This window comes from Megascapheus bottae, chromosome 16 (assembly GCF_031878675.1).
Source record: "Megascapheus bottae isolate mThoBot1 chromosome 16, mThoBot2.hap1, whole genome shotgun sequence".
Classification (NCBI taxonomy): Eukaryota; Metazoa; Chordata; class Mammalia; order Rodentia; family Geomyidae; genus Megascapheus; species Megascapheus bottae.
In genome coordinates, this window is record NC_143524.1 from 55,828,022 (window position 1) to 55,836,918 (window position 8,897).

An 8,897-nucleotide genomic window follows, 5' to 3' on the forward strand; every position below is an offset into this window, starting at 1 on the left:
TAGGAGCTGTGTGAGCCAGCACTTCAGCCCCAGTAACTAGCCAGAATGGTCAGTCATCATAGACTGGTCAGCATTCCTTTGCAAGGAGTTTGTCATTAGATAGAGAGGGGTAGTAGAAGGAAGAATAGACACACTGTGGCTGAAGCTCCAATACTGGAGCTCAATGTCTCCCAGCTACCATGTTTCTCCATATCATTACATCCAGATGCTAAATGAGGCAGAGCTGAAAGATATTTTGCCTTGTCACAGGCTTTTCTGTTTTCTTCTTATCCTTTCCTAAAAGCTGACTATAATACTTTACAGAAGCTGATATTCTGTGAGGTAAATCCTAAGTGTGGTGAGGTAATACTAGACAATGATAGTGGGTATTCTGGCCTAAGCTGTTGGGAATAAAATGTAACTTCAGTTAAACATTCTGGTGTCAGTTTCTTTAGCTGGAAATAATATCTACCTTATCAGTGATATCCCAAGAAAATAATGCAATCAGGTGGCACCTGACAGTTTAAGTGCTCTGTAATTACTGGGTGATAACAAATCCATTATTGGTGTGTGCTTCCGGCCAAAATATTGTCTGAAACCTAAATGATTTATGACAAGATCATCATCCAAACACATCAACTTGAAAATCACAGTCATTTTACTTTTTTTTTTTTTTTGGTCAGTCTTAGTGCGTGAACTCAGGGCCTGAACACTATTCTTGGGCTTTCTCAAGGCCAGAGCTCTACCACTTGAGCCACAGCACCACTTCTGGCTTTTTCCTGTGTATATGGTACAGAAGAATCAAACCCAGGTCTTCATGCATGCTAGGCAAGCACCCTACCACTAGGCCAAACCCCCAGGCCATTTTTAATCTTTTTTTTTTTTTTTGGTCTTTTCTTTTTTGGTACTGGGTATCGAACCCAGGATGTTACACTTACTAGGCAAGCACTTTGCCACTGTGCTACATCCCAGCCCCATTCTACTTTTTTAATTTGCCAAATTAAAACCATTTCCTAGCCAGGCTTGGGGGCTCACACCTGTAATCCTAGCTACTCAGGAGGCGGCGATCTGAGGATCAAAGTTCAAAGCCAACCACCTGGGCACAAAGGGACCTGAGACTCTTATCTCCAGTTAACCTCCAGAAAATGGGAAGTGGAGCTTGGCTCAAGTGTAGGGTGGTAGCCTTGAGCTAAGAGCTCAGGGATGCACTTAGGCTGAGTTTAAGCCCTATAACCCACAAAAAAATTCCTAAATCATACTAATTCTTATATTTTAATATCTCCAAATGCACATATGTGCATACATTCACATGCATGCATGCATACATACATACATGCATGCATACATACATACATACGAAGCCAGCTTAGTAGAAGGCCTACATGTCTGTGTGTCTTTTATAGTAGCTCTAGCACATTATAGAAAAGGGTTGGTCATCCCTACTTGAATTACAAGAGTTCATTTTATGTAGGTGATATACTTTTCTGTTCTCCATAATTTCTTTTTAGAAATAATGTCCAATCTTATTCATCTAGACTTCAGAGCCCTGAATGATTGGGCCTGTATATAGCATTCAGTTCTCATTTCCTCATTCATTTCCTGAAACATATTTGACATCACTTGTATCAGTCTTCCTGCATTCGATCAATCATTATTCACTTTTCTTAAATTTACCTGTGCATTTTATATCTTGATAACTTTATTCCTCCCTAGAGTATTTCCTGCCTTTCACAATCTTGGTCATGTCACCAGTCTAGATAAAGGACTTTGTCTTATAAGAAGCTTTGCATAATCATTAGGCAAATTGAGGAAGACAAGTAAAAGAAAGGAAAGTGATCAGGGTCTATTCCATTGGTTTCCGGGCTTTCATGGGGCTCCATGGTTGATAGCAAACCTTGCCACATCAGATGAGAACTAAGATTCCTCACTCAGGTAATATGATCTGACATGTTACTGAAAGGCTACCACTGTAGAATTTGATTTTGCTCTTATCCCCCACAAAATCACTAAGAAAGCAAAGAAAGAGGTAATAGTGGGGAGTTTAATATTCTATTGCTATTAAATGGAAAAAGAATGCTTTTCTCATGGGTCAGGTCAACAGCTAATTTTCTGGGGGAAATCATAATCAGATGTATAAAAGAAACAAGTGGAGACTGAGGTGAAAATGTTTTCCCATAAAGCATTAAGTGTGTCCTATGTGAATCACCTTACTTAAGGGAAACCTCCCCAGTGTAGACCCTGGGGACAAGCTATTTTACTTATCATGTCCTCTTGGTTTTATGCCTTTTGGTGTGTCATTAATCCACAGTCCTATAAGGGAAATATCAGTAATAGTTTCATTTTGTAGTTAGTAAAAACTAATCTTTCAGCGATTAATTCACTTGCCAAAGATTATAGTTTAAGTAAATTTCCTCACTTATGATTCTTCTAGTGTGAGGAAAGGAGGTGTTTTTCATATAAGTTTGGTAGAGGTAAACAATGCTCTCCCATCTTCTACTTTTATTGTCTACCTATAGTTAGTATTTGGCATATATATATATATACACACCATCTGCATACATACATCTATGTATATGATATATATGTATATGCACCTGTGCACATCCATATCAACATATGTAAAGTGATCCCTCATGCTTTAAAATCTAAGTTGAGATTTTTAACTTTTATTTTTTGCTGGTCCTGGGGCTTGAACCCAGGGCTTGGGAGCTGTTCCTGAGCTTCTGTTGCTCAAAGCTAGTGCTGTGCCCCTTGAAACACAGTGCTTTTTCTGAGTGGTTTATTGGAGATAAGAATCTCATGGCCTTTCAAGCCTAGACTGGCTTTGACTGGCAATCCTCAGATCTCAACTTCCTGAGTAGGTAGGATTGGAAGGGTGAGCCACCAGCACCCCCAAAAGTTGATACTTTTTGAGAGTAAATGAAATTGTCATACACACCCACACACAAATATTATTCAGCTTTGAAAAGCAGTTACTGGCATTTAGAACATGAATGAAGGGCATTCTGACGAGTGAAAGCAAGCTAGATACACAAAGAAAAATACCATACATTCTCTCATATGCATCTGTTCTAAACAAAAGTCACATAAAGAGAAACAGAATGGGAAAGTGATTACAATGTGTAGAGAAGAGTAGAAAACAGGAAGAATTGGGTAGCAGGGTTCACATTTGCATTTGTGTAAGAACTTGCCTAGAAATACATTATGTTGATGGGGATTTTAATTAACATTGTACATGAAATTTTGCTGAGAGTAATTTGAGATACTCTTACCATATATATATATATATATATATAAAGGTAACTGTAGAATATCATAGTTATATTCATTTGTTTGATTTTATCAAATAATTTTATCAGGTTTAAATACATCCAAGCAACCAATGGAATAGAACTGAGTGCCCAGATATTAACCCACAGACTTATGGGCAACCAATCTTTGATAAGGGAGCCAAAAAAATAGAATGGAAGAAAGACAGCCTCTTTAACAAGTGGTGCTGGTAGAACTGGTTAAGCACCTGCAGAAAACTAAAGCTGGATCTTTCTTTGTCACCCTGAACCAGGATTAACTCCAAATGGATCAAAGACCTGGTGGTAAAAGCAGATACACTGGAAACTGTACAAGAAGGAATAGGAGATACACTAGGTGTCCTTGGCACAGGTCGAAACTTTCTTAATAAGGACCCAAAAACACAACAAATCAAAGAAAGACTTGATAAGCTGACTGCATTGAACTGCAGAGCTTCCATATGGCACAGGACATAGCTAGCAAACTAACTAGAAAGCCTAGGAGTGGGAGAAGAACTTCGAAGACAAAGGCCTCATATCTAAAATATATCAAGAGCTCAAAAATTTGAATCACTCCAAAACTAATCTCCAAAGAAACAACCATCCAATTAAAAAAGGTCCAAAGACTTAAAGAGAGTCTTCTCTGAAGAAGAAATAAGAATGGCCTTCAGAGACATGAAGAAATGCTCAACATCTCTGGCCACAAAAGAAATGCAAATCAAAACAACTCTAAGATTCCACCTCACTCCAGTTGGGATCACCACTACACTGCTGGTGGGGGTGCAAACTCGTTCAACCACCATGGAAAGCAGTATGGCAGTTCCTCAAAAGACTAAACATAGAGCTCCCCTATGATCCAGCAATTCCACTACTTGGCATTTACTCAATCGTCCAGAAACAAGGACATACTAAATCCACTAGCACAACAATGTTCATTGCAGCACTATTTACCATAGCAAAGTATGGAACCACCCTAGATGTCCCTCAGTTGATGAGTGGATCAACAAGTTGTGGTATTTATACACAATGGAATTCTATGCTTCTGTCAGAAAGAATGACATCACCCCATTTGTAAGGAAATGGAATGACTTAGAAAAAAATCATATTAAGTGAAGTAAGCCAGACTCAATGGTTTCCCTCATTTGTTATAATCAATAGAAACCATGGGCTCTCCTAACAGAGATTTACAATAGAGGAAAACCTAGATACATAAGGCCATATAGTATGATGCTAAATAAAAGGACCTCCAGGATATAGAAACAAAAGCCATATAATGAATGATTGTTGTTCTTAAGGTACTATGTTATCTCTCATCTCTTTTGCTGTCCCTTGGTTATTTCATATTGTTATCTGGTATATTGGATATATTTGTATTTGGTTATTTGAAATTGGATAGGTTCATAAAATATAATGAAGAACATTGGCCTTGGAACCATGCTGCTGCCACACTAGTACTTTCTGGTACCAGGTATTTGACATAACCTTTCTTCATAATCTCTTGTTTTCTCAGTCTAAAATGAGAACTCTAATCTTGTAAGCCTTTGTTAGGCTTTATCTGGCATTAGAAAAACAAATAACACTGACTTAATTCTAGTTTATATTCATAGCAAGTGGGCAAATTGCTTTAATCTTAAACTCATCATAGAGTTCAAGACAATTTGCCAGTCCTGGGGCTTGAACTCAGGGCTGGGCACTGTCCTTGGGCTTTCTCTAAGGCTAGCACTCTACTAACTTGAGCTATAGCAACACTTCAGCTTTTTCTTTTGTAAATGGTACCAGAATTGAACCCAAGTCCTCATGCATGCTAGTCAAGCACTCTACTACTAGACCAAACTCTTGGCCTATTTTGTAGATGTTTCATGCATCAAGAACCTGGAATCACACTTGGATTCTCTTTCTAAGGATGAAGGTGAGAATTTCTAGGGTTAGAATCAAGAATTATGTACAGGTAGTGCCTCCTATTGGTTGAGCTTGTGGAGAATCAAACAGAAGGGTTCAGGCATGAGGTCAAGTGCCCTGTCTGAAGCATGCAAAGAGAAAATACAGAACCATCCTTCTAATGGCTAACGTTACAAAGCAAAGCAGTCACAATCTAGACCTGTGTCTAGGTCTCCCAGTCTCCCTGTTTTCATTTCTCAGATAGTAATTATATGTGAATGTGCAAAATGTAATGGCTGACTCCTAGCTGATATCTTTAATGAGACATAACTTTACTTGGTGAGGTTAAAAATTGAAGGCTTCTGACCCTAAATGAAAGGACCTCATCTCTTTTGCTGTCCCTTGGTTATCTCATATTGTTACAGTATCTCACTTTGTTATCTGATATATGGATATATTTGTATTTGGTTATTTGAAATAGGATAGGGAAGGGGGAAAACAAGAGGAGGGGTGGGGGTGGGAGAAGGGAAATGGGGGCCAAGACATGAGAAAGGATATCAATGTTTGTGAAGCAATGCACCTTCTATCTGGTGAATATAATGTAACCCTTCTATTAATTCCAATAAGAATTTATTAAAAAATTGAAGGCTTATTGGCTCAGAAACTCTATTTCTTTAGTTTTTTTTTCCCCTCCTTGACAGGTACTCTTCACTGCATCACACCTCTAACCAGAAACTCTATTTCTTTCTTTCTTTTTTTGTTTTTTTTTGGCCAGTCATAGAGCATGAACTCAGGGCCTGAGCACTATTCTTGAGCTTTCTCAAGGCTAGATCTCTGCCACTTGAGCTACCACACCATTTCCATCCTTTTCTGTGTATGTGGTACTAAGGAATCGAACTCGGTCTTTGTGCATGCTAGGCAAGCACTCTACCACCAGGCCAAATTCCTGGCCCTCTATTTCTTGACATAATGGTACTGTATACATTTTCTAGAGCAAACTCAGTTAACAAGGACACAGAAATCAATAAATAGTTGTTTGGGTGGCAATATATTAATTTATACAGAAAAGTATAATTTCTAAAGGAAATAATATCATAATCTTTGCCCACTTATTTGTTTCCTGAGAATGACTTAAATATAAATCTAATTTTGCACATTATTAGTGAATATAAGGACAAATAAATTGATGTTAAATCAGAAAAGATGGCCTCCTCTGTCTACAGTATCTTTTAGCATGTGGTATCCTACACTCAGGCTTTCTATATCTTCTTTCTCCATTAGTATTTATACTTAGATCTTCTCTTAAAACTCATTGGAATTAAACTCTAAGCCAGTTATTAAAAAATCTGATGACCGCTTGATCCTTCATCTTATACCCAGGTGCTGCTATAAATCTACTTCAAAAATTTCTGGGGATTGACTTCCAGATACATTGCCAATGAGTTCACATCCTTGAAACTTCCCTGAGCTTCTTCTGAAGTTATTTATTCTCCTTGACCTGCTTTAGGGACTTACTGGTTTAGTCTAAGGTATCTTAGTCAGATGTCCTAAATACCTTAGGACATTCACGTTAGAGGAAGATGGAAATGAAGAGACAGCTCAAATTTGTCTGGAAAGATCACTTCTTTTTCCTGACAGAAAATGCTATTCTTTCTCTTTCCTCATCACTATAATTTTGGAAGCACCTGCTTCTCATTTGGAGAATTAATGATTTAATGAGGATGGTGGCTAACTGTGTCTTCAAAATAAAGTGATAATCTATAAATATTTAGAATTTTAAAGTGCTGAGTAAAGGGGTCCCACTAAGGACTCAGGAAAGGTAGCATCTAAATTCAGCCTTAAGTTGTAGGAGGAATTTTGACTAATGACAAATAAGAAAGTACAGTTCTAGCTGAATGCGGGTGGCTTAGTTTCATAATCCTAGCTGCTCAGGTGGCTAGAATCAGGAGAATGGAGATTGAAAGTCAACCTGCACAAAAATATCCACAAGACTCCATTTGTAAAGTAACCAGCAAAACAGCAGGGCTGAAGATATTATTCAAGTGGTAGGGAACCCACAAGAAAGCCCTAAATTCAAACTTTGGTAGTGAAAAAAAATAAAAATAAAGAAAAATATGGTCCTGGAAAGAGAAGCCCTTGTACATAGACATAGAATTCTGCCATTTTGAATGGTATTTTCCTCCTTTGACTTCGTATAATTCAAGTCTACCTAATACTTTTTATTTCTTTTCTTTCTTCATGGCGGAACTGAAGTTTGAACTTAGGCCTTTGTACTTGCCATATGGACATCCAGCACTTGAACTATACCTCAAGCCTTTACCCCTTTAAGTTTTGGGATTTTTTCATATCGTAGCCCCATGCTCTCTAGGTTGATAGGTTAATTCCTAATAGTGCAAGAACCTGATTGAAATAGAAGCAAGGAAGGAAGACTCCATGAGAAGTTAGTTTGAGATTAAGCCCTATGGGAGGATAAAAGTGGAGATCAATCAGTTTCCCTATTTCTTTGGTGATCTTAGAAGAGGCCAGGAGTTAGATTTACATTTATGTTCTGATTCATTATTAAGACAGTAATTCATGAAATGAAAAGAAGTTGAAGGCAATTGTGAACATTTTGTCTTTTACTCGCAGCAGAAGTCCTGCAACCTTTCCAGCAAAAGAATGACAGATCTGATTTATATTTAAAAGAACTGCTTTGAAAAGAGGAGTGATGGCAAAGAAGGAACTAGAGTTCCCTTTAGAAGTTATTTCTTGTCAGGCGTGGTAGTTCATGCTGCCTACCTACTAAGAGGCTGAGATCTGAGGATCGCGGTTCAAAACCAGCCTGGGTGTTAAAGTCTGTGAGACTCTTATCTCCAATTAACCACCAGAAAACTTGAAGTGGCGCTGTAGTTTAATGGTAGGATGGTAGCCTTGATCTGAAAAGCCCAAGGACAATGCCCAAGCCCAGAGTTCAAGTTCTACAACTGACAAACAAAAGAAGTTATTTCTTAAATGTGTACAGGTGATAATGGAATTTTGAGCCAGGCAGTAAATGGACAAGTGTGCAGTATTTCAATTCTGAATGTATTCCAAATGTTTTGAAGGTAGATCAAATGAGAGCTATAAAGATATGAAAACGGAAAGAAAGAAGAGCAATAAAGGTTCAGCTCTATTCAGCAACTAGGAGAATGAAGTTAATGGGTCAACAAAAGCATTTTAGTACTTTTTTCAAATATAATAGCTAATTTTTAAGCATTTTTCATTACAATAGGACTTAGGTATATTGTTATGTTCTTTTGTCCTCTAAGCAATACTGAGATGGGCTTCATGTGATCAAATCCTAAATAGCACATCAAATCAATGATGTGTTTTGAATTTTAGCTCCAGTCTGCTGGATTCTAATCCAGATCTCAGTCTGTTTTCCTTTTGATTTGCTATGGATAACAATATGTATGTCTGTATTCTCACTGTTTTCTCATAGTCCAACCTAACTAAAGCAGCTCTCCAGCAGTACTCTTGTGTGGAGAAACCAACACAAACCATAAGGTGAGTGGCTGAGGGATTCCATGACTGTGATTCGCTAAGAAATAGATACACTCCCCCATGCACACCTGTTACCAAAAGAGGAAACTTCTTCTATAATAATTTTACTATAAGGGTACACTTAAGCCAAAAGTGGAGCTGTAGTTCCAATGGTAGAGTGCTACCCTTAAAAAAGAGCTTAGTGACACTGCCCTGACACACACACACATACACACACACACACACGCGCGT